This window comes from Ochotona princeps, chromosome 8, assembly GCF_030435755.1.
Source record: "Ochotona princeps isolate mOchPri1 chromosome 8, mOchPri1.hap1, whole genome shotgun sequence".
Classification (NCBI taxonomy): domain Eukaryota; kingdom Metazoa; phylum Chordata; class Mammalia; order Lagomorpha; family Ochotonidae; genus Ochotona; species Ochotona princeps.
The window spans coordinates 59,724,911-59,752,563 of record NC_080839.1 but is presented as its reverse complement, the minus strand read 5'-3'; the positions used below and the strand labels follow the sequence as shown (position 1 = coordinate 59,752,563).

Sequence of the window (27,653 nt, the reverse complement as noted above, 5' to 3'; positions counted from 1 at the left end):
GTCATATAAAATCATGAATATTATAAAATAAGTTTATTGTTTTATATTTGGATTCAAGATAACACTGATTCCGAAAGACATGGGACTCTCCAGCCACAGGCATACTCTCTCCAACGTCTATCCTCAGACCAGAAAGAGTGCAGGGGGAAAAGGCTTGGGGAAAAAAAAAAGAAGGAAAGAAAATAGCAGTAGGGACCTGTTACAAAGCAAAGTGTGTGGATGCAGAAAAGCAACCCTGCTATATTCCCTGAGGCTAGCCACCATATTATGGAAGACACATTTTCTTATGAGTTAGTCTGTTGGTGGAGGTGTGTAGGGAGGAGGGGTGTGTGTGTGTGTGTGTGTGTGTGTGTGTGTACGCACACTATGTCATCGGTAGGAGTGGGCTGGAGAGCAGGGAGCAATAGAACAAATAAGGCCTGGAGAGTGGGCAGGGCTAAGATGGCACGCTGTGTCAGCTTCCGTATGAGAGTCGCCCAAACCTCTGCAGCTTGACCCAAACAATTCTGCTTGTTCCTTAGAAGGAAAATCCTTTCTCAAAAATAAAATTCCAAAGTAGAATGCAAAGTAGTTTATGGCCCCTTTTAACAAAACAGCAACAACAAAAAATCAATTTAATTTTACAAAGACACAATGACTCAAAAAATAAGATTCCCTACCAGCTGCTCCATGTCCCATCTCCCCACTGCTGAGTCTTTGTGCAGAGGAGAGCCATGGTAACGTGATTAGAATCTTGCTCTCATGTCTATACCAACAGACACTATTGAGCAGTCCACAGTGTACCTCTGGAATGTTTACATACAAGTTTACATGCAGAGTTCTGGCATTCCTTTCATTCCTCAAAAAAACAGTCCATTCACTGGATAACTGTCCCGTCTTCTGTTCAGACTCTATATCACCAAAATATACGTAAACTGAGTCAGTGTAAATTACAGGTAGAATTGCAAGGAACTCTTCACATCTTGGGGAAATTAGCCCTCTGTGATAATACTAGCTACACTTCCTCCTGGTTTATCATTTGTTTCTGGGATTTAACTTTTGATGGGCTTTGTCTGCAGTTTTCAAATAATTAAGCTTATCGCCATTTTATCACTTCTAAATTTCTTGTCATGACTACAAAGGCATTCTCCAGTCCAGAGTTACATAGGAATTACCTGAAGTTCTGGGTAAGCATATAGCAACACACACACACACACACACACACACACAAACTGGCTTCACTTTTTACATCTGAATCTCAGATAGAATTTACCAGATAGAATGTATCATTTAGAATTTATCCTGTTGTGGAATGAGCAGGAACCCAGCTATCCCAGCACTATATAAGCAACCCTTCTTCCTCTCTCACTGATCTGAGCTACCATCTTATCGTCTAATAAATTTCTGTATGTATTTGGGTTTATTCCAACTCTCCTTTCTATCTGTGGCTTTCCCACACCGTGGTCCTACTTGTAAATCTGTGGTACCAGCATCACTATGCATATTGGCTCCACACCCCATCTAGCTCCCTGATGGAAAAGCAGGGAAAGCAGCAGAGAATGGCCCAAGGCCTTGGTTCCCACACCCACATGAGAGACCTAAAAGAATATAATAACTCCTCACTTTGAACCAGCTCAGCTCAGGCCAATACAGTAATTTGGGGAATGGACCAGCAGATGGAAGATATCTCTAGCTCTCTCACTCCCCACTTCCCCCACCACTATAACTCTCACTTTAAAAAATAAGTAAATAAATAAATAATTTTTTAAAGTACCAATTTTTAAAAGTAATAATTTATAGGCTGACACTGTGACATAGTGGGCTAAGCCTCCTTCTGCAGTGCCAGCATCCCATACGGGCGATAAGTCAAGTCCCAACCGATCCACTTCTGACCCAACTCCCTGCTTATGAACTGGGAAAGCAGCAGAGGATGGCGGAACTCCTTGGGCCCTTGCAACCACGCTGAAAACCCGAAAGAAAATCCTGGCTCCTGCCTTGGGACCATCCCAGCCCTTGTCATTGTTGCCATCTGGGGAGTGAATTAGTGGATCGAAGACTTTCCATATCTCTCCTCTCTCTGCAAAATTGACCTTTCCAATTGAAAATAAATAAATCTATTTTTAAAAACTAATAACTTTAAAACACACACACAAATGGCGCACAAAGCAATCTCCTTTCCTTCTGCCAGTTTTATGCTGCGCTGTCATCATTAACGAGTCTGTTACTATTAAACTGCGACAACCAACTGACACAAACAGATTTTTTTAAACTCTTCATTGATTCATAGATCACACAGTAGCATCACCTTCTCCAAGAAACTTTTTGTGTTCTCTCCTCCACTGCCCACATCTGCTTCGGCCGACATTTCCTAAACCCTATCATCGGAAAATTCCACCGTCTCGCCTACATGCTGGTCACAAGAATGCTTGAGTGATTCCCAGAACTGTTTGCTCGGTTATCTGTGCAAACTTTCAGGAATTGAGGGTGTATATCTTGGGCCATGCCCCCAACCGCAGCTTCCTGGTAGTGTGTCTGGAAGAGGTTGAATAATGCTATATGGAGAGATAGATAAGCCCCCGGGAGTGAGGTAGACACGTACAGAGCACCAGAAAATAGTATGAAAACAGCAGCACTTTCTCAGTGAAGCGGCATTCTCCTTACAAGAATGACCCAGTATGTGTTGTCTGTGTTTCAACCCTAGCCCTCCGCTCAGCTCGGTGAACACGGTGGCGCGGGCGTGGCCGGCACCCATCCACACATTGGTCGTTCAGCAGCATGCAACTCAACTCCATGTTGCTCTAAATCCTTTGTTCCATCCTCATTCCTATTGTTGATTCTGCACCATGGCCCCTCATCTAAGGGAATGCACAGTAACTGTGCAATAGAAACTATCATATACAGCTGCAAAGACACAATGAAGTAGGCATCTCCACTTACAAATCAAAGAAGGACTCTCAATAAAATTATTGGATATGTCCTGACAATAAGATGCCAGACCATCTGCCATCGTCTGCACCAGCAATGTCATGGCACAGCCAAATAACAGAATGAGGGATTCACAACTGCCCACCAAGTACCACACCATTGTAACAATATGGAGGAAATAAGTCAGGGAGAGGGAGTTTGGGAAGGGGGGAGCAGAAATCCCAGTGCCTGTGGAATTGTACCACTAAAGTAAAAAATAAAAAAGGGAAAAATAAAAAATTTTTTAAAAGTAGAGTGGCAGGTCAGGCACAGTGGCTAAAATATCACCTTGCAAGTGCCAGGATCCCACTTAGGCACTGGTTCATGTTCCGACTGCTCTACTTCCCATCCAACTCCCTGCTGATGGACTAAGCAATGAGTAGAGGGTAGCCCAATACATTGGGACTCTGTTTTCAATATCTCACAGAAGGTATGTTCATGTTCTGTAGCATTGGAAATATTTTGTGGGCTTCAGGGCTACACCTTGCATGTGCCAGGATTCCATATTGGCACCAGTTCACGCCCGGGCACGCCATTTCCCTTAGGCTCACTGCTGACACAGTTTTAAAACAGCTTCTCCACCACTCACTAAGACCTGTGAGGCAGGCTTTCGAGGTAGGATCCATTTGGCTTTCTGAGCTTTCTGAGCAGACTTGGTGATCTTGCCAGCTCTAATATCCTTCTTGTCCACTCCTCTGATTACGCCCATAGCAAATGTCTGTCTCCTATCACAGCCAGTAAAATGACCTAGAGAAGGATAGTGAGAGAAGCTCTCAACCCAAATGGGCTCACCAGGAACCACAATGACAACAACAGCATCACTGGATTTCAAGAATTTAGGGCCAGCAAATTTTCAAACCATGTGAGCTGTGAGACAGCCCAGGACAGGGGCACACCCAGGACAGAGGCACACCCAGAACTAAATTGACCTAGATGGTTCAGGATAACCACCTGAGCAGGAAAGTCAGATGATTCCATTGGTGGGTCATTTTTGCTGTCACCAGCAACATTGCCACAATGGACATCTTTCAAAGATATGTTCTTGACATTGAAGCCCTCCTTGTTCCTAGGGAGCTCTTCACTCAAATCTTCATGGTGCATTTCAGTGGACTTGACACTGACTGGCACAAAGTTTGCCACCATGCCAGGTTTGAGAACATCAATTTCCACTCAGCTCACGGGACACTACCAATATCATCAATGTTGTGGGCATCTTGCAAAGGCAGGATAAAAAGGCTTGTCAGTTGCTCTAGTTGATGGAAGGATATAATCCAGGGTTTCCTGCAATGTGGTTCCACTGGCATTTCCATCTTTGTGAGTGACTTTCCATGCCTTGAGCCAAGGCATATTAGCACTTGGCTCCAACAGGTTGTCATCATTCCAACCAGACACTGGCACAAAACGATACTGTATCAGGGTTGCAGCCAGTTTTAACATAGGTGCTGACTTCCTTAATGATTTCCTGTATCTCTTGTGGCTGATCAATGTCACATAAAACACTCCTTTGGGGAAGGAGGTTGGAGACAGGCTCAAAATGACTCACACACACACCTTTTGGCAGTGAACCTGATGATACAGCACCAATGTGGAAGCAACCCCAGTGAAAAGCAGTGATGAGGAAGCCAGCATGAAAAGTTGAAGGAGCTGGAGGTTTAGTAAGAAGAGATACAGGGTAAAGGGAAAAGGAGATGTGTTAGTATCTGTGTCAAGCCCCTCTATGGCATGGGCTTCACCTCTCTAAGAATCTTCTCAGGTAGTAACTGAAATGGTTACTATTTCACAGACGAGAAAATTAGTGTTCCAACAGTAATCTGCTACTCCAAGTGGGGTCCTGGATCACCAGCACTGGCACCACCCGGGATCTAACTGGTTCAGGGTCTGCAACTAACGAGACCACCAGGTGATCTGTATGCACATTACACTTTAAAAATCACAAGTGAATTTCTGCAGAGAACCAATGTAAATGGTGATACCGGACAGTAGAGCCTGCCTTCCTCACTCTGCCACTACTGCAACAGTTACATCACCGGAGGACCACAGAAAAAAACCCACAGCTATGACTAAGGACAAGAGTTCAGGTCTCAACACTAGGGTCTCATTTGTCCTATCTGTTTGGGAGGTAACTACCATAGCAAAAATTGATTGGGAACAAATCAGGTGCCTTCAATGTCTGTGACGGAAAAGACTTCTAAGGCAACAAAGCATATCCCGTTGAATGGCTTGAAATTTAAAAGCAAATTTTGAATCACAAACCTTGTTATATGAGATTTATGCTTGTTGCATGAAAAGCAAAGCTTATGTCTCAGGAATCTGAACAGCTCTGTACACACCACCTGCTCCTCCATGCTTCTACACCCGTGGAGACTGGACATTACACAAATTGCCAAACTTAGAGGAACATTGTTCTCACAATGTCACAGTAACTCTTCTAAATCTGAGCAGGGGTTTTCAAACGTGAACGGAAGTGACATGAGATTCAATTTACGTGGACTTCAAATTTGAAATGGAATTTAAGTTCTTCCAGAATTCAAATGCTCTTTCCTATCTTCTTTCTCAGCATATCCCCCATTGAATTTGATTTTTCGATTGGAGTGGCAATATTGCTAAAGTTTGTTGTTGTTTTGTTGAAAAACCAAAAGGATGATGAGTCTTGAACTGGTCCTCAGGCTCTGTGATGGGCCAGTCTGTCCTACAGAGCAGCTTAAAGGAGATTTTTGCAGAGCAAAACCATAAAATCATTCTGCATGTGACTGCTCCCACTGAGCCCTAGCTGGAGGAGCCTGTGCCATGTGCCTCAAAGAACGCCACAAGTTGTCCTCGCCTGTGCTTCCCTTGGAATTTTCGAACTGGGGACCACTTCAGAATGAGGTCTGTGGATAATTAATGCTGTTCCATTAGTTTAATTGCAGAATTAGCCTTGACTTTGGTTATTTAATTCTCTCAGTAAAATGTAGCTGTTTTAAAAGCATCGGTTTTATGAGGACACACAGTACTCATGGACTCCGTGGCGTCCTTTTTTTTTTTTTTTTCCTGGCAGACCAGATTTCTGTAACAGTATCTCAAGGGAGTGAGACAGGGCAAAGAAGGGGAGAAGCCTGCACCTACAGCACTGTGACACGGAAAATAAGAATTCAAAGAAAAAATGATATTTCAAGGATGAGATAATGAGAGAGGAAAGAGAGAAAGAAAACCCATCTCAGGACTAACGTGGTGAGTGAATCCTTTATATTAGTACTTGCTCCAGGCCGGAACGCCTGAAGGGAGAAGCAGGTGAATATGATTGTGAGACGTGTTCAGTGGCTCTGAAATAACACATCTGGGAGCCATCACTATTTTTACATACTACATTGCTTGCATAAACTATCAGCTGTTCAAGTTTCAGTTTCCTCGTCCGTAAAATGAATTCTTACAAGGCCATTGTGAAAATGCAATGGGTTAATGCGTATTAAAGCCTTTGGTATTATGGAGCCAACTACATACAGCAGGTTAAGCCACTTCTCATGATGCCACTATCGCATATCAGAATGCCAGCTCAAGTCCTAGGTGCTCCATTTCTGATCCAGCCCTTGCTAGTAAGCCTGCAAAAGCAGCAGAGGATAGCCCAAGTACCTCCACTCACGTAGGAGATCTGGATGGATTTCCAGGTTCCTGGCTTCAACTTGATCCAGCCTCGGCCACGGGGAGTAAACCAACAAACGGAAGTGAGTCTCTCTCTCTCTCTCTCTCTCCTCTACTCTCTCTCATTAACTCTTTGTTTTTCTCCTTCTTTTGCTATAACTCTGCCTTTAAACTAAATTTTTTAAAGATTTATTTATTTTTATTGCAGAGTCAGATATACAGAGAAGAGGAGAGACAGAGAGGAAGATCTTCCATCCACTGATTCACTCCCCAAGCGACCACAATGGCCAGAGCTTAGCTGATCCAAAGTCAGGAGCCAGGAGCTCTTCTGGGTCTCCCACACAGGTGCAGGGCCTCAAGGAATTGGATCATCCTTGACTGCTTTCCCAGGCCACAAACAGGGAGCATGATGTTAAGCAGGGGCTGCCAGGATTAGAACTGACACCTATATGGGATCCCAGTGCATGCAAGGCAAGGACTTCAGCCACTAGGCTACTGCACTGGACCCAAAAATAAATTCTTAACACATACACAAAAGCACGTGATATGGAGCAAGTTTGTAAGCCATGCTTATTATTATCACTATTAAGGCAACTGAAATCCATCCTCCGCCAAAGAAGGAAATCTTGACCTCTAAAGAAAATATAAGCTGAAAACCAGTACAGAGGCACTTCCTCTAGGAATGCAACTCCTCCCACACCAGTCTTTAGTGCTGAAATCACAGACCACGCCTTCCCCTGACAAACAGGAGGACCCTGGGAAGGTTAACCATCATCAAGAGCATGTGTGCCTGAATCAAGAGCAATGGCCTCCCTGGAGGAGTCCAGAAGAATCTGGAAACACCAACCATCTTCTGTCTCAGTCATGATAACTAAATAGTAAGGCCTGATCAGGCAAGAGTACTGAGGCTACAGTCTGGCAGAGATGTGGCTAGGAAAAGCAGCCAGACCGCTCACCTTCCTGGCTCACTACAGCTGGACATTAAAGGGTTAGAACCTCTTTAACTCACGCTCCGAATATGGATCCAAAGGGGTAAAGACAGGAAGAACAGAACTGATTCCCACTCTAGTGCCAAGACTGCCTGCACCCTTGACCATCAGCTCTGGTTACTCTTGGAAAAAAACGCAAGGAACCTAATGATCATGGGATGGACCACGTAGGCCAGGCACACTCCCCGAGGTGGTTCCTCGCCCTCTCCCACAGTTCTACTGGTAAGTGTCGATGGTCATGTGCAGTCTCCCACCAGCACCAGCCAATGCACATACTGGTAGATGTGGCTGCCTGGTCAGTTCTGCCCCAGCCCCATACCTCACACAAACCAGTGAGTGCAATGGCCCAGCCCAGTCAACCTGCCACAAAACCAGTCCTCATGCATGCCAGTGGGTAACGGTCTAGTCAGGCAACCCCCAATAACCCTCACCAGGCCTGTCCCTACTCCCACTCTTTGCATGTGCCAGCCTCTGCTGCAGCATGGTCTGGCCCAGCCCACATCCAGTCTGGCTCTCATGCACACCCATGGGTGCTGCAGCTTAGTTCAACCCACCCTGCCCCCAGACCTGTCCCTCACATATGCCGACAGGTACTACCACCTTGCCCAGCCCTGATTCTCTAGCTCACTAGCAGTTGGTACAGCCTTGCATCGGAGTGCACACACCCCTACCAGGCATGCTCCCAGACATGAATCTTGCTCCTGCCAGGGGGTATGGTTGTCAAGCCTTACATGAGTCACACCCAGTCCTAGCATTTGCCACTGGCTACTGCCACCTCGCCTTGCTGCCCCACAACCATTGTGGCTCTTGTGCGAGTACACATCTTTCAATACACTGTGCAATTGAATACTGCTTCCCAGCCAGGAGTACCTATGTCTAGTTCTATAGCATTCCCCCATCACACACAATAAGACAACGGCAGGGCTCCTGCATCTGATGTGGTGATTCTTTATCTCACTGAAGATGTTCTTGAGCACTGGACAGGTTGACCAACATTCACAGAAAAGAGCCAAAACTAAGCAACAATACATTATAATCCATTTATTCTCACCTGCCACTAATTAACAAGTGCTTCCAAATTACTGCGTAAGATAGATCAATATGGGGCCTGGTGCAGTAGCCTAGAGGCTAAAGCCCTAGCCTTGAATGCGCCAAGATCCCATATGGATGCCAGTTCTAATCCCAGCAGCCCTGCTTCCCATCCAGCTCCCTGCTTCTGACCTGGGAAAGCAATCAAGGACGACCCAAAGCCTGCACCCACATGGAAGACCCAGAAGAAATTCCTGGCTCCTGGCTTCAGATCAGCTCAGCTCTGGCCGTTGCGGTCACTTGGGGAGTGAATCATCGGACAGAAGATCTTTCTCCTCTCTGTCTTTTCTCCTCTCTGTACATCTAACTTCATAATAAAAATAAATAAATCTTTCTAAAAAAATCCTAAAGACTGATGCAATGTTTGCCAAAAGCCGTTGTTTTGGGTTTTATTTATTTTGTTTGTCTTGCCCACAAAACCAAACATATAAATAGTTGAAAGAGAGAGAAAAATTTTTTTGTAATTTTTTTTTAAAGATTTATTCATTTTATTACAGCCAGATACACACAGAGGAGGAGAGACAGAGAGGAAGATCTTCTGTCCAATGATTCACTCCCCAAGTGAGCCGCAACGGGCCGATGCGTGCCAATCTGAAGCCGGGAACCAGGAACATCCTCCAGGTCTCCCACACGGGTGCAGTGTCCCAATGCATTGGGCCGTCCTCGACTGCTTTCCCAGGCCACAAGCAGGGAGCTGGATGGGAAGTGGAGCTGCCGGGATTAGAACCGGCGCCCATATGGGATCTCGAGGCATTGAAGGCGAGGACTTTAGCCGCTAGGCCACACCGCCGGGCCCGAGAAAAAATTTTTTACAGATAAATACAAATATATAAACATCCTAGAAAGCAGGGAACCCTAGAACTCAGTAGGCTGATTATTGGGATTATAGAATCTATTGGAATAGATTCTTTTGAAGATAGGTAATGATGTTGATCCACTACTAAAATTAACATTAGCAAGACAAGTCTCCCTTTGGGGGAGTGTGTATATGTATGCACACATGTGTATGCTTACATATGTGTGTATACATATTTACACTATGTATATATTTATACATATAAACATATTTCTATTTGTTTATACATACATATGCACATTACACACTCACACAAGGGATATTCAAGGTACTCACAGAGAAATACGTTAAAAGATAAGTGCACTTTTCAGGTAACTTGGAGAAAATCTGTCATAAACTCAAAGTTTCTGTCAAGTCCTACTATTTATTATCCCTTTCCTCCAATGCCAGAACTTAGGCAGAGCAGCTGAATGGAATCTTCCAGAAGGACAATTCCAGAGTAGGAGAGAAGTAGCAGTTGGCAGTCTTGAGATTTTCACAAGTACAACTGAATTGCTGCAGAGATCAGAGAGATGGCTAACGTTAACATTGTCTTTCTGGTACTCCTGTTCCACTTTCTAGATGCTCTAGGCCCACCCAGGAAACTTTGCAGGCTAGCTAGGACTCCCAGCTATGTCTCTGAAGTTAAACCCTTTCTAAACACAGGAGTTGGGTTAGAAATCCCTACTGTCACAGAATGCTCTTGAGCACCCCTGGAAATCCTACTCACAGACTGTTTGCCCTGGTTCCTCCTCTGTCACCACTCCCTCTTGCCCACTCGCTCCAGCCACATCATTATTACAGTTCTTGAACAGATCAAGAAACATTCTTTTCTCCAGGTCTTTGCAGCTATTGTCTCCCTCAGAATCCTGCACCCAGGGGCCAGCGCTGTGACATAAGCACGTAAAGCTTCTGCTTGCAATGCCGGCTTCCACGGGGGCACTACAAAGAACAGCCCATGTGCTTGGGCCCCTGTCACTCACATGGGAGACCCAGACGAAGCTTCTGGCTCCAGTATGTCCTTCCAGAGAGTGAGCCACCAGATGGAATATCACTCAATATCTCTCTCTTCATAACTCTGCTTTGCAAATGAATGAAATACATCTTCACAGAAGCAAACAAACAATAAAGAATTCTGGGCCGTGATTTCTCATCAGAGGTTTTCCTGATCATTGTATGTAAAATAGAATTTGTGAACATTTTATTTCCTGTTCCTTTTCCTGTGCAAAACTGACATGTAAGTATATTTACTTGTTTATTTTGTATCTATCAGCACTCATATAGGGGCTCCTTGAGAATGGCATCTGTGTTTGAGTGACTGTGTATCTACAGAACTGTCACGTAAATATTTGTGAGTGAACATAATAAATTAATAAATGATAATACCTTTTCTTTGTAGTTCACAAAAGTACAAAAAAACAAACAATTACATAAATGTCATTGCAGCATGCTACACACAGGCAACTCTTCTGGTTTTAAGTGATTTTTATCTAGACGTCAATTGTTTTCATAGTGCCTAAAACAGAATGCCAATTAAAAAGATCAGGAAAGAATTAGTTATAATTTTCATATTTAAACCCAAACACAGAAGCACTGGAAATGAAAAGCCAGTCACCTCACACCTCACAGTTGAGCATTTTAAAAGCATTTTGAAGTTTTTACATTAAAACTTGGCCCACTGATTTTAGGCACTTAGAAAGTTAAATATTTCAGAATTATCTTCTCTCCATTCCAGAGAAATTCCTAACGAAAACTTACCTTAAATTAGTTTTGGCTCATAATACAAAGAACAGAAATTGCTTACAATTATTTCTGGATTTGAAGAGCCAGAACTAACGCCAGCCTAGTTTTCACATTCATGATGGTGTGAAGGGTTTAAACACTCTCTCAAGAATTCACAGAAGCAATGAAAGTTCTGGACAGCATGGTTTTCTCCCAGGTACATTAACAACTCCAAACCTTACCTCTTGATTTATTCCAGCCATTTATTGATTCTAGTCTTGTGTCAAATAACTACTTGATCTAAGGATTCCTTGCTTTTTTGAAAATAAGAACTCTGAAGCTCTGCGATCGTTGGTCAGGAAAGGGAGAGAATCAATGATGAGTCTAGTCTTTGAAGTCCTTCCCATTCTCTTTTCTCCCAGAACTTGTTATCTCGGAATTAAAGGTTAAGGACAGCTGAACGAAGTATTTCAACCAGAAAACTTTAAATTAGGACGCAAGTAGTAGGACGTGACCTTACTTGCCTGTAGAAGTCTGATCTTTTTTTTCTCTTGTTTTTTTCTAGGATTTATTTATTTGAAAATCAGAGTTATGGAGAAAGGGGGAAAGGCAGCCAAGAGGGAGGATGAGAGAGAGATTTTCCATCTGATGGCTCACTCCCCAGATGGTACAACAGCTGGAGCTGACCAGGATGCAGCCAGGAACCAGGAGTTTTTTTCAGGTCTCCCATGTGGATGACAGGGCCATCTGCTGCTGCTTTTCCCAGGCCATTAGCAGGAAGGTGGATTGGAAATGGAGTAGCTGTGTGACAAACAGGTACTCACAGCACCAATCCCTCAAAATCTGATCTTGTCCATGCCTAACTATCATAAATACAACTCAACAAAAGCTTTTGCAAATTAGCAACATCTTTCCAATACTCTAGAGAGTATTGGAAATCTAGATTGGAAATCAATCTAGAGGGGCATTTATAAAGAAGATCTTACCTTCACTGAACAATAAAAATAGTTAAAACACCCCCTCTTAACTTCTTGGGCCAGCCTGTAATTAAATCTTTGTAAATTAACTACAGAACAACCTGCATGATGGCTCAGTGGCTAAATCCTCACCTTGCAAGTGCTGGGATCCCATGTGGGTGCTGGTTCATGTCCCAGCTGCTCCACTGCCCATCCAGCTCCCAGCTTGTGGCCTGGGAAAGCACAGCAGGACGTTCCAAAGCCTAAGGACCCTGAACCCATGTGGGAAACCCAGAAGAAACTCCTGGCTTCCGGCTTCAGATCAGCTCAGCTCTGGTTGTTGTGGCCACTTGGGGAGTGAACCAGCAGATGAAAGATCTTTGTCTCTCCTTCTCCCTATAAATCTGCTTTAAATAAAAATAAATACTTTTAAAAAGAAGGAGAACCTTTGAAATTATTCTTGTCTGGCTTTTACTTTACTTCTCCAAACTCAAGGATGTAACAGCTTCTCAGTGAATGAAATAGCTATGTCAGTTTCATGCCAATGTCAAATAGTGAGCCCCACCAAAAACTTAAAAGGCCTACACAAAAACACTGCTATATTAATTGTTATTACAAGTGGGGAAAAGTGTTCTACTATTAAGCGATTGACAGCCTGTGTTAAGGGTGTTTGGAGACTTTTTTCTTCATACTCAGACTAAAATGATCAGCACATAGTGTGAAATGTATCAGATTGGTGTGCTTGCGACACCACAAATTAACCCCATCTTTGGATAGAATCATATATTACATTCAAACTCAAATCATGCAATCTTAAAGGAAAATTCTCTTCTAAAAAAATGAGTTTCAACAGCAATGTAAGAAAATTTGGGGTCAAATATCCAACCCTTTCTCCCTAAATGTTTGCCACATGTATATGATGCTTTTTCTTGAATTTCAGAAAGGCTCCTTAAAAACACTTATTTTTCAAATGTCATTGCAGTGACCTTGTGAGGTAGACAAGGCAGGTGTTATCTCCATCAGAATGGATAATAAGGAGTAAAGACACGATTCAAGCATGGCTCTTCCTAGGAAGTGAGTCTTTCTTACAGCTTAGAAATGAGGAAAGCACAGCATCCTAGAACAGGATAAGTTTGACTGTTGATATGCTGAGCTCCTGGAGACAACAGGTGCCAAAGCAGATCCCTCATTTTCAAGATTTTCCATTGTAAAGACATTGGCACACAGTGGACTCGGCCAGCACACTATTGTATCCTTCCTTTGCATTTTCAGAGTTCCTACTTCCCCAGACCTGTTTCTCACTGCTTAGTTTTGGATGCCTACTAAATAAAAATCACAGTCATCATTTTGGGCAGTTTATTTGAAGCACAACGCTGACACCTAGTGCACTGACCAATTTTTCTCCCTTTCCTCTTTCCTTTCTGCTTCTCTCTCTCTTCCTCAGACCCTTTTTATTTGCCTTCTTTCCCCCCTTATTTTTCTTCTTTCCTTCCTTTGTGTCTATTTTTAAAGCATGATTGTTATAGCATATTTTAATAAGAATAAACACTTAATAAGAGCAGACATTTATCAACTAGAAATAACACTTCCTCATCATCTTCGTTTTGCAAATAAAGGAAAAGAGGTTTAGAGAGTTCTGTTAGGGTCAAATGTAATGGGTTAATCCATTACCTCGCAGCTGCAGCATCCCATATTGGCACAGGTTCTAGTCCCAGCTGCCCCAATTGCCACCCATCTCCCTGCTTGTGGCTTAGGAAAGCAGTAGATGTTGGCCCAAAGCCTGGGGATCCTACACCCACATGGGACACCCAGAAAACGAACTTGGCTACCAGCTTTGGACTGGTTCAGCTCTGGCCATTGCAGTCATTTGATGAATGAAAAAGCGGATGAAACATCTCTCTCCCTCTCTTTCTCTCTGTAAATCAGCCTCTCGAATAAAATTAATAAATCTTAAAAAATAAAAAAGTTTCAGGCCTGTGCAATGCTCAACGTCTAAATCTTCACCTTGCAAGTGCTGGGATCCCATATGGGTGCTGGTTCATGTCCCTGCTGTTCCACTTCCCATCCAGCTCCCTGTGTGTGACCTGGCAAAGCAGCAGAGGACGGCCCAAAGCCTTGGGACCTTGCACCCATGTGGAAGACCCAGAAGCAGCTCCTGACTCCTGGCTTCAGATTGGCTCAGCTTTGGCCATTGTAGCCATTTGGGGAGTGAACCAGCAGATGGAAGATCATTCTCTCTCTCTCCTTCTCTCTGTAAATGTGATCGGCCTTTCCAGTAAAAATAAATAAATAAATCTTTTTTTAAAAAAATTTCTCTTGAGTATTTTTTATAGCTTACATATGAGCATTTAGGTATATGACTAATTTTACTATACAATGTGAATTAAGGTTCAAGGTACTTTTTTTTGCCATATGGATGTTCAACTGATTCAGCAGTTGTTAAAAAGATATTCATGGAACAGTTTTGCATATCTGTGCATAATCAGTCAGATAGGACATGTGTACTTCTGGACTCATTATATTACAATTCACTAATCCACATCTACCCTTATGTTAATCCCACACTGTGATATCTAATGTAGTTTCACAGGCAGCCAGTATAAAACTTCAATTCTTTTCAGCAAAATTGTCTTGGCTATTTTATTACTGTCTATACATAAAGTCAGGATCACCTTACCAAATTCTATTTTTATGTATTTGCAGAAGTTGGATAGGATAGGGGCTGATGCCATCACCTATCAAGTTAATCCTCTGAGGATACAGCCAGAATCCCATATGGGCACCAGTTGGCATCCTGGCTGCCCTACTTCCAATTCAGCTTCTGCTAATGTTCCTGGAAAAGCAACAGAGAATGGCCCAAGCACTTGGGCTCTGCATACATGGAGGATACCTGGAAGAAACTCCTGGCTGCCAGCTCTGAACCAGCCTAGTTGGCCATTGTGGTCATGCAGCAACTGAACCAACTGCTGAAAGATTTTCTCGAACTCTCTCTCTCCCTGTCAAGCTGATGGAAGATCTCCGTCTTTCTCTCTCAGTAACTTGTTCAAATAGAGAAATTTCCAAAAAGAAGTTGGATAAAATAGACTACATTGAATTTTTATAAGAAATTAGATATAATTAATGTATTAATAGTATCCTCCAATCCAACCACATAGTACATATTTACATATGTTAATCTCTCTCAGCAAGACTTAAATTTTGAGACTATATATAAGATACTGTGAACTTTGTCCCTAAGTATTATATATATTTTAGCTGGTTAAGTGATATATTTAAATTACAATTTGCAAGGATTCATTGCAAGTATAGGGAAATAAAATTCAACAATATAGGGCCCGGCAACAATATAGTGGCCTAGCGGCTAAGGTCCTCGCCTTGAAAGCCCCGGGATCCCATAGGGGCGCCAGTTCTAATCTCGGCAGCTCCACTTCCCATCCAGCTCCCTGCTTGTGGTCTGGGAAAGCAGTTGAGGACGGCCCAATGCATTGGGACACTGAACCCGCGTGGGAGACCTGGAAGAGGTTCCTGGGTCCTGGCTTCAGATCGGCGCGCACCGGCCCGTTGCGGCTCACTTGGAGAGTGAAACATCGGACGGAGGATCTTCCTCTCTGTCTCTCCTCCTCTCTGTATATCTGACTTTGCATTAAAAAATAAAATAAATCTTAAAAAAAATTCAACAATATAAAATTCAAAATTCAACATATATAACATTCAATATACATATTATATATACATACATATGTGTGTATATACATATATATATATATACACATATGGCTTAGTATCTTGCAATGTACAAATTATTCCTAGTAGCATTACCCCACCAGCAAGATTTTCTAGGATTTTCTAGGTAATCACAACGCAAAATACTGTATTGTAGTGTATCATATTGTATTGACATGCAAAAAAACTATTGTATTCCTAAAAAAAACTATTGTGTCCATATATATATATATATATATATATATACACCTTTTCCTTGCCTTATTATATCATCGAAACCCTTTCAGTAGAATGATGAATATAAAATGATGGGGCACCCTTGTCTTATTTCCATCTTAGAAGTAAAATTTTTCACCATTAAGTATGAGATAAGCTTTAAATTTACTACAGTAATATTTTTTAAAAGATTTATCTATTTTTACTGTAAAGTCAGATATATAGAGAGCAAGAAAGACAGACAGGAAGATCTTCCATCTGTTGACTCACTGCCCAAGCGGCAGTAACAGGTGGAGCTGAGCCAATCTGAAGCCATTCCTCTTCCAGGTCCCCACGCGGAAGCAGAGTCCCAAGGACCTGGGCCGTCCTCGACTGCCTTTCCAGGCCACAAGCAGGGAGCTGGATGGGAAGCGGGGCTGCCGGGATTATAATCAGCACCCATATGGGATCCCAGCACGTGCAAGGTGAGGACTTCAGGCTACCACACTGGGCCAATACTATAGTAGTATTTTACCAAGCTGAGAAAATTCCCTTCCACAGTGAATTCACTGAGGGTTATTTTACATATGTATCATAAATATTCCCCTCCACTCCACGGAGATGGCTCTTATTCCATTACTATCATGAATTATGATGTTAAAATTTGCATTCCTGAGATTAAATGTACTTACACCACAATATTATCATTTTGATATGCTCTTACGTTCAGCCTGCATCAGTGCTCATAAATTATTTTGGGCTACAATTTTAATTTCATGTAATAAGTGTTTGCTTCCATGTTTGTTATCTGAATAATGCCAGCTGAACACAAAGTTTTGAAACATTTCACTTGCTCTATTCCCAAGAGTTTGTTTTAACTTGCTATTAATCTTTAAATAAACTCAGGTAGAACATGCCATTATGCTCATCTAGGCCCAGCATTTTCTTCATTGTAAGGTACTTATAATAAATTTGTTTACAAGACATAAGGTTGCTTTCCAGTTATCTATAGTCTTAAGTGAAATTTAGCAATTGGTTTTCTGAGAATAGCTCATCTACATTGTCATGTTTGCTAGTAAAAACTATCTTTTAATATTTATTTTTTTTATTAGAAAAGCAGATTTACAGAGAGGAGGAGAAACAGGGAAGGATCTTCCATCTGCTGGTTCACTCCCCAAGTGGCCACGATGGCCAGAACTGAGGCAATCAGAAGCCAGTAGTCAGGAGCTTCTTCCAGGTCTCCCTTGCAGGTGCAGGGTCCCAAGGCTTTGGGCCATCCTCGACTGCTTTTCCAGGACACAAGCATTGAGGTGGATGGGAAGCAAGGCTGGCAGGACAAGAACCAGTGGCCATATGGGATGCTGGCGTGTGCAAGGCAAGGATATTAGTCACTAGGCTACCGTACCAGCCGTGAGAAAACTACACTTACTGTGGCTTCATTATTTTGCTATTACCTTTCTAGGACTATCCTCCCAACATTTTATCCAAGATATTAGTTCCCTTCTCTATATCTTTTACTCTAATTGAAAACATTGATAAATTGTACTTTCATGAAATCTGTTTGATTTCCCTTATTTTAATCACTAGTGGGTACTCTTCTCTTTATATCTAAAATTCCTCTCCATCCTCTGGCTTCTGAAAGGTCATAAATTGTCCATTTGAAACTTTTTTTTTACTGAACAAATATATTTTTCTCTGGGACAACTTAGCTAAATTCCATACATTTTCTATTTCCATTTTTCAGCCACCCTGTGCTTCCTTCTTGGCCCATAAACCATCTAACAGTATATTATTCAATTCCCAAATTTATTCAGTTAATTTTATCATTTAACTATCACAAAATAACTTGAAATGGTTTAACCTTACATTTGTTGAGATATGTTTTGTATATTCAATGGTTGTGACGATGCAATGAAGCTTGAAAGAAGTATGAATCCTACTATTTGGTGAAATGACCTACACATGTCAGTTAGGTCAAGTTATTAAGTCTTCAGCTATTCCCTACTCTCGCCAATTTCTTCTGAACCCATCAATTCTAATTTAAAAATTCTGAAATTTCCAAGTATGACTGTCATTTTCCCATTCAACTAGCTCTTAAGTATTTTGAAGTTGCTATCATACACATCAAGCACATTTCTTTCTTCATGAAGTATTAATGGTGATAGTCTTAAATGTTTCTCATTATCTGATACTATTTATTGACTGGAAATGCGTTTTCCAAACTTGGTCTTAGCCAAAAGGCCGAGAAGCGATTAGAAGTGTGTGTCCTGGCTAACACAGTCACTCCAGCTTTAGTGCTTCCATATAATCGAGTGCTTCTCTTCCCCCAACCCACCTTTTAATTGTGGTATTAATTCATTTTCATTTAAGTTATTGATACATTCATATTAAATTACTATCTTCTAGTTGCTTCTGTGTCTCATGAGCCCTTTTCATTTCTCTTGCGTTTGATTTTTGGTTGTTTTGTTGTTTACAATGACTTCATTTTATTTCAAGTACTTGCTAATTAACTAGAAACCTGCCCTTCCAAACTTTATTGCACTGTTAATCTCCAAATACCATTAATTCCCTTTGCAAATATAAACATCTTGCAAATACATATTTCCCACTCCCCATTTTGCAGCTTTTCTAGTCACTTCATATCTACAAATGTAAACTAACCACAATGTTAAAATTTCACTCTAAACAACAAATTAGGGCCCAGCTCGATAGCCTAGTAGCTAAATTTTCGCCTTGCATCTCCTGGGATCCCATATGGGTGCCAGTTTATATCTTGGCCGCTCCACTTCCCTTCCAGCTCCCTGCTTGTAGCCTGGGAAAGCAGTCAAGAACGGCCCAACGCTTTGGGACTCTGTGTCCCTTCTCATTAGGTATAGGGTTCCAGCCTTCAGTGTTCCCATTTCTGCTTTTTAAACTTTATGATGGAACAGAACTGATAAGCACTCAATAGAAATTATACTTCATTTTGCATCTGGCTCTTTCCCATAGCTACCAGTATGTGCAGAGCAATGCTCTCCTGCAGTTTCATCCTGTTCAATGTTTCGGGCATGTTTAAGGTGGGCTGTTAGGAGCCAGAGACTTATGGGCCTTAAGACTTGGCCTACCTGACAGCCTGTTGCATTGCAACAGCAGGGCTACAGCAAGCAGGATATTAGACCAAAACATCCTCTGTAGAGCAAGCAGAATAGAACCTCCACCCTTGCTCCTGTTCAAATAATTAGTTCCTCCCCTGTTTCAATATAGCTGGTTAGTTCCTTCCCTGCTTCAGTGAAGATAATTACTCCCAGGAAACCCCTCCCTTTCTCCCCCTCCCCTAGAGAAGAAGGTATATATATGAGGAGTAAAAATAAAGAGAGAGGCACTCTTTTCCACCAAGTACAAGTGTCCGTGTGTTTCTTGGGCTAGCAGCCCGGAGCTACCAGCCCGGCATTCCCAGTCCACCCTCAGGGTTTGAGCGTCGTGTCCTGCAGGTCGGGACAGTGGGCTAAGCTAAACTATAACAGATTAAGGATATCAAACGCAGTTTGACTCATATAATCTTGTCGCCTTGTCAAGTTCATCAGAACGTAACACCATTGTAAGTCCTGGAACATTCCTATTGCAAAGATGTCCTTCCAACATATTATAACTTCGTCTCATTGGTTGTTCATCTTTCTTTGTATCTAATTGTTCCCCCTCTGCTTTTTAAAAATTTTCTTTGCATCAGTTCAGTGCCTTACGAGATCTGTAGTTTTCAACACAGTTGGCAAAATTTTCAAATTACTACTTCATGTTTGCTCTATTCTTAGCTCTCCACTTACTTTCAGGACTTCAAATGACGTCTATACCAGACTAATTGATCTTATCCCACAGGTCCCTGATAATCTACTTCATTTAGATAGTCTTGTTTAACTGATCTCTGCTGTCAATCCCATTGTTTTTATTTCAGATATTGTAGAGTTTCCATCTCTACAAGCTCCTCGTAATTGCTTTTGCCATTTTTTCTTTTTAATTTACCCAAGAGGCAGAATGAGATGAGCAGAAAAAGGGGAAGATTTTTCCATCTGCTAGTTCAGTCCTCCAAATGGCTGCAACAGCTGGGTCTGGCCCCTAAGTGCTTAGACCACCATCCACTGTCTTCCCCGGCCTCTCGCAGGAGGCTGGACTAAAAGTGGAGGCAACCAAGACTCAAATTGACACTCCAATGTGGTACACAAGCATCCGCAAGGAGTGGCGTAACTTATACCCCAACACCAATTTCCCTCACAGTCCTCACATCTCCTATTTTTCATGCTGTTTTCTCTCGGCCTCGTGGAGCTCACTAGTTTAATCACATCTGCTTTGTCCAGCATCCCTGGATTTTCTGTTTCCTTTCTTGCTCTTAGTTGTAATTAGCTGCCTACTGCTCTATTTTTGTGGCTGCTGGATATTCTGCATCTGATGTTAAGGACTGGATCTTGTCCTATTCCATTCTTTATGCTTCTTTGGAAGAAAAGGGATTCTTGCAGTCTCTCATAAGTTTTTTGAGGACAGATATGAAGCACAGCCCTAGCCTAGATCCCGTATACTTTATTTTTTTTTAAGATTTATTTATTTTTATTGGAAAGGCGGATATACATAGAGGAGGAGAGACAGAGAGGAAGATCTTCCATCCGATGTTTCACTCCCCAAGTGAGCCGCAACGGCCGGTGCGCGCCCATCCGAAGCCGGGAACCTGGAACCTCCTCCGGGTCTCCCATGCGGGTGCAGGAACCCAAGACTTTGGGCCATCCTCGACTGCTTTCCCAGGCCACAAGCAGGGAGCTGGATGGGAACTGAAGCTGTCGGGATTAGAACTGGCGCCCATATGGGATCCAGGGGCGTTCAGGGCGAGGACTTTAGCCGCTAGGCCACGCCATCGGGCCCCTGATCCCATGTACTTTAATGTTTTGTACTCTAGCTAGTTAGGGGAAATTCTAAAAATTTTTCAGCCCTCTAAATTCTTACATCTACTCTTCTACAGATCTTGGCCTGAAATCATTTCTACAGACACACACACGCGCGTACTCTGAGTCTCCACGGAATTTCCCTCTACACCTCTGATATCTTACTCAAACAACTCAAATTATTTTGGGTTCTCCAAACTTTGATCTGCTTCCAACTATACACAACTGTTGATGCTGCTTGGATTCCTGTTGATATCATAAGACCTGGAATTTGCTTCTAGGAGTAATCTGATACCATCCTATCACCATCATGGTTGGCTTCCCATCTCTTAAGGATCCCACACCCTAGAACAAGCAGTTGTCTGAAGTTTGAAAATTGTTGTCATATTTTACTCAGTCTCAAACTAGAAGTATAAATCCAGTAAAACTGAGTAAATCCAGTTCCTTCTTGGCTAAACGAGGAAATGAGGATAAAAGTTTTGAAGCAGACATGTGTCATAGAAAACAAGAACTTTGCACATTCATTTTAAGACGTGAAACAAACACAGGTATTAAGACTTTGAAATCAAATTTAACCTCAAATAACTTACCCCGTCAAAAACCAGAAATCTAGATGGCTAGATATAGGAATCAGAAACATCATTTATGGGCCTGGTGCAGGAACCTAGTAGCTAAATCCTCATCTTTCACAGCCAGGATCCCATATGGGCATGAGTTCATGTCCTGGCTGCTCCACTTCAAATCCTGCTAGCTTGCTTCTGGCCTCAAAAAGCAGTAGCGGATGGCCCAAAGCCTTGGGACCCTGCATCCACGAGGGAGACCTGGAAGGAGCTCCTGGCTCCTGATCAGCTCAGCTCTGGCCATCGTGGCCACTTGGGAAATGAACTAGTGGACAGAAGATCTTTCTCTCTGGCCCTCCTTCTCTCTGTAAATCTGCCTTTCCAAAAATAAATAAATAAATAAATCTTTAAGAAACAATTATAATATTGGGGGAATGGAAAAAAACAAGCTAAAAAATTCAAGAACAGAAATTTGCTGATTTCATATGCTCAATGGCAGGTAAAATATTTTCTATTATTATGTTTCTGTTTCTCTCTGCAGAAGAATTAAATCATCATAAAAATGACCATAGGTTTTATTTACCTTAAAATCAGGTGGCATAATTTAGGGCCCTGAAACACTACCTGGGGGCCAGTGTTGTGGGCAAGTTAGGTCGCTATCAGTAATGCCAACATGCCATAGGGTAGGCTACTTCTAGTATTACAGACCCTGTTCCTCTACTTCTGATCCAGGTCCCTGCTGATGAACCTCCAGAAAACAACAAAATGTAGTCCAAGTACTTGGACCCTGCTACCCACATTGGAGATCCGAGTGGAGAACTAGGTTCCTGGATTCACTGTAACTATTTAGGGAGAATTCTCCCTCTCTGTATCTCCCTCTTTCACTCTTCCCTTCAACAAATCTTTTATAAAGAGGAGGGGGGAGAGTAATACCTGTAAGAATATCTGACTAAATAGATTACTCATGAAGATGAAAAGAGAGGCAGAGTTCTAAGAAAAAAAAAACAAAGCAAGCAGATCAGACACAGGCCCCTTAAAATACAATAAATAATGCAATTTTGACTGTATTAACAGATCTGAACAACACTGACTCTAGGAAGTTATACAGCCATCAAAATGGATCGTGAAAAAATGCTCCTATGATGTCATTCGGTGACTACAAATTCAAGAACAATCAGCTATTACTACACAATTAGGATGGAGAAAATCCAAAACAGTGACATCAACAGATTGCTAAGGATTACATGTAGCAACATAAATTTGACTTCTGGTGGAAATGCAAGGTGGGATAGCCACTTTAGAAAACAACTGGAGGGCCGACACAGTAGCCTAGTGGCTAAAGTCCTCACCTTGCACAAGCTAGGACCCCATGTGGGTGCTGGTTCTAATGCCAGTAACCCCGCTTCCTATCCAGCTCCCTGCTTATGGCCTGAGAAAGCAGTCAAGGATGGCGCAAAGCCTTGGGACTCTGCACCTGTGCAGGAAAGCTGGAATTCGCTCCTGGCTCCTGGCTTCAGATTGGCTCAGCTGCAGGCGTTGCAGTCACTTCGGGAGTGAACCATCGGACGGAAGATCTTCCCCTCTGTCTCTCCTCCTCTCTGTATATCTAACTTTCCAATAAAACAAATAAATCTTAAAAAAAAAAAAAAAAAAAAAAAAAAGACGGTTGGGTAGTCTTCCATGAAACTAAATCAGCTCTTCCATCTAGCAGTAGCCCTCTTCAGGAAGTGAACTGAAACAAAACTTGTTCTTAGATGTTTTGAGGCAGCTTTATTCATAATTCAAACCTTGGAAGCAACCGAAATATCCATTAGTAGTGAATAGATAATTAGCTTGGTTGTGTTACATCCAGACAATGGAACACCATTCAAAACTAAAATGAAACAAAAGACCAAGCCATGAAAAGATATGGAGAAATCTTACACGCATACAACAGTACTTCAGAGAGTTTGTGGAAAACGGATTAAAAAAGCTAAGATTCATGCATATAATGCAGGGTTTTCAAAAAGTTCATGAAAAATTCTGTACTACAAAGCATATGTGGATTTCAACTGTTTTGCACCAAAATATACTTATTAGTCTTAAAATGTGTACAATAGCTGGAGAATAAAGAGAACGTGCCCAAAGAATAGCTAACTAACCAAATGCTCCACAATAGGCAGGGATGGGCTGGGGCTAGAGTCAGCAACTGACAACAGAATCTAGGTCTCGCAACTCACGTGGCAGAAAACCATTTTCTTCAGTCATCAGCATACCTTCAGGAACCACCCAGACCAGGAGTCACATCTGGACATTCAAACGTGGAACACAGCATTTTGCACTGCTCTACTAGACACAGCCTTTATGATTTTTAAATCCTTATCATGAACTTCTCAAAGTGTTGTGAACAGACTTCATACGTAAGAATGATTTGACAGGAATCTAAACTAATTTTTCCAATATCCTAACATTCCCTGTCCTTTTCTTACCATCGAGAGTAATCAAAACAATACAGCATCCTGGGGACACTCCGCTACTTAAAGCACTGGCATTCCATAAGGGCACCAGTTCAGGTCCCAAAGGTTCCATTTCCAACCCAGCTCCCTGCAAATGTACCTGGTAAAGTAGCAGAGGTTGGACCAAGTGCCTCTGCCCAGGCCACGCACGTGGGAGACCCAGAAGCCTGGTCTCAGTGTCCCAGCCCCTGCTGTTGCAGGCGTTTGAGCAGATGGACGATCTTTCTCTGCCTGCCTCTCCTTCCCTTTCTCTAAAAAAAGAAAAAAAAAAAAAAAAATCCTGCAAGCTGCAAATAGTTTTGGTAGATGCCTGAATGTTTAAAGTCCTCATGTTCTGAATACGCATGGTCAGTTATTCACAAGTGCAGCAGCTGGAAACATGAACGTCTATGGAACACAAAGGTCACCAGGTGTCTTACTCGAACAGCTCACCACAGAGCAGACCATCCCACTTATCCTTCACCACAGGTCTGTTCAGCTGGTGCTCATTTGTGCTGTTTACCCAATAGTACTTCAAATAGTACTTCTCCATCATAAGATTTCACCTGTAGTATGCCCTACATATTGAATACAATGCACTGTTTTCAAGTACGAGCATAGACAGCCAAAATGCTCACAAAATTTTTTCTATTTTTGTGACATTTAAAAAAAAATCAGAGTATTGAGGAAAAAGAAACCTACGTAAGCACACTACTTAAAAGGCACAGCTGACGTTAGCTAAGAAATTAACACTCCTTGGTTTCTGTCCCAGTCTAAGTAACACCAGTTTATTAGCAAAGAGCAAAGCTGAAGTACTGGAATTAAAACATCTTCCTTAAACTCTCACGATGCAACAAATGAAAACTCTCATACATCGAGATAACCAATTCAGATTTCTCTAGTTGTCACAGTGGCCCTAAGGGATTCCACATGTTAGCACGCCAAGTTTATCATGGCATTCCCAAAAGCTGTATGTTTATATCACTTGTCAGTTGACATATGAAAGGAGTTTAAAGTGCAAAATCTCCTACATATGTATATACTCGTATCTTGCATTCTACAGCCTAAGCATCACCTATGACGTCGACAACCTTGCTTCCTTCCAATCTCACACCCATAACATATGCCTCAAAAAGAACCCAGATCATAGTTCCCTCTGAACTACCTACCAACAGGTAGGCATGAGTTAAGTTCCTCCCAAGGTCCAGTCTCACTTAGGTTTGCTTAAAACTATTAACAAATACCTTGTCTGAAGATGGAAACACAATTCTGCTGGTCTAGCTTTAGTAGCAGATGCCTGGGTGTGTGGATGAATTAAGGCGCATTTTGTCAACCAGTGGACCTTGGAAAGATTTTCCCAACCCTGGAGCAAAGAAACCAACAGCTCTTAGAACAATCAAAAATCGTTCAAGTAACATCCTCAGAACATTGTTCCCCACATCTGGGTCTCTAAGAAAACATCAAGTGGCAAGCCCCCACTCCTAACTGCTGATGCAGTTTGGCAGCAAGAAGCAGCCTCCTGCCTTTTCTCTTCTCCCCCTCTCTGCCACCCCAATCTGCATACAAAGGAGATTAGAAACATTTGTCCAACCTACCTTTCTCTGTTCCTCCACCCTCCGCATCCTAATTCATGATCTACATGGGCATACATTCTTCTCAATTTTATAAATGGAATTAAAAATAAAATGTTGGGGCCCGGCACAGTAGCTTAGTGGCTAAAGTCCTCACCTTGCATGTGCTGGCATCCCATATGCTGGTTCTAATTACAGCGACCCTGCTTCCCATCCAACTCCCTGCTTGTGGCCTGAGAAAGCAGTCGAGGTTGGCCCAAAGTTTTGGGATTCTGCACCCATGTGGGAGACCCAAAAGAAGTTCCTTGCTCTGGCTTCGGATTGGCACAGCTCTGGCCATTGTTGCCACTTGAGGAGTGAATGAGCAGACAGAAGATCTTCCTGCCTTTCCTCTTCTCTGTATAGGTGACTTTCCAATAAAAATATTTAATTTTTTAAAAATAAATTTTAAAAATAAATAAAAGTACTAAAACTCATTGCTTTAAAAAAAAAATCCTGCGACATTTTCCATCTCATTCTGCCATAAGATACAGGTGACGCTGACTTCTCCACTTTAATTCCAGTACTTTCCTATTTTTCTCTGCAAATCCTATTTCCTCAAACCTTCATTCATGCCTGACACTTATCTATCAATTTGTTTCTCTTCATTCAGTGTCTGGGGTCCAAAATCAAACACAGAACTATAAGGATGTGTATCACCAGAGAGGGTCCTGCAAAAGACCATGAGGAGGGCAGTTTTCTCCCCAGCGTGTGAATGAGGCAGGATGACCGGCTCAGTATGGTGACAACAGCACAGTCCTACAGTACTTTTCATTTCTCTGCGAACTCCTTTCCATGAACAACAACACATCAGGGAGACATGAGCAAACAAGCACGCTTTTCAACAATTTAGCAAATCTCACTGGTTATCCTCTTTTGAGATCTGACCTGTACAAAAATAACTTACAAACATGATGCTTTCTTACATGACAGCAGAGCCAATGGTAGAAAAAGCAATCGCAAGGAAAAAGCTATATTCCTTCTAATATGACAAAAGAAATGCAGATTAAATGCTGTTTTACACCTAACAAAATTTTCCTACTATACACAAGAGTCATATTCAAGAAGAAATTAAACAAACTTTTTATTAAAGATCTGAGAGGGTTTAAAATAATGTATTTACATTCATGTTCACAAACATTTCTATAAATTGATTTCTTCCCTTATCTTTTAAAAGATTTTCATTTTTCAAGATTAAGCATTTACCAAAAATGATGAAGCTTGATAATTTTTGTAAATAAATATTTCTCGTATTTGCCCTTTTTTATAAACTCAGTATTCTTATACATTAAAAACTGGAAGGTTGATGAATTAACAAAATTACACTTGTATGGACTAATGGCAGAAGTATTATGAGGTTAGTATTAAAGTTACTAGTGCTAACAAAAGAATATGAAATGTAGTAATTTTCATACTTACAGGAATTTTGTTTCCTCCAGTGATTCAAGGAACAGACAAGAAAGAGTGAAACAGAAAGGAAAGGAGCACCAATTTCGAGGGCTTTGTGTTTTTAGCCACAAAAGAGAAAGTGAAGGGAAAGGCAGCGGAGAAAGTTTCATAACCCAACCCTGCTAGGAGGCGAGAAAATGCCCAACGTCGTTGCTGGGTCAAAACCTGTGACTCAGACATCCTACATACAGAGCACTATAACTTCTTGAGCTAGTCTCATTTTTCAAAAATTCTGGCTGATAATACCAAAAATGCACACAACAGCTCCTCTCAGAAGCTTCAGGCTTAGAACTGGTTTAAAAGTGAAAGTTCCTTGTAGGTAACAGCAACTCTTCAAGACTATACTGTGGGCTTGGACATTGAGCACACTCAAAATGCCTGCATCCCTGATTGGAATACCCAGGTTCAAATCCAAATTCCAATTCCAATTCCAGCTTCCTCCTGATGCACACCCTGGTAAGCAGCAGGTGCTGTGCCTGGTACACTGACTGGTACCTGCCATCCATGAAGGAAACTGGATTGAATTCCAGGCTCGTTTCAACCTGGCCCCACCCCAAGTGCTGCAGGCTGCTGGGGAGTGACCCAG

At 42.0% G+C, this 27,653-nt stretch overlaps 1 pseudogene; it reads right to left on the bottom strand.

Annotated features, from left to right (window-relative positions):
- Nucleotides 1-3,490: 3,490 nt before the first annotated feature.
- Nucleotides 3,491-24,561, bottom strand: LOC101528046 (elongation factor 1-alpha 1-like; annotated as a pseudogene).
- Nucleotides 24,562-27,653: the final 3,092 nt, after the last annotated feature.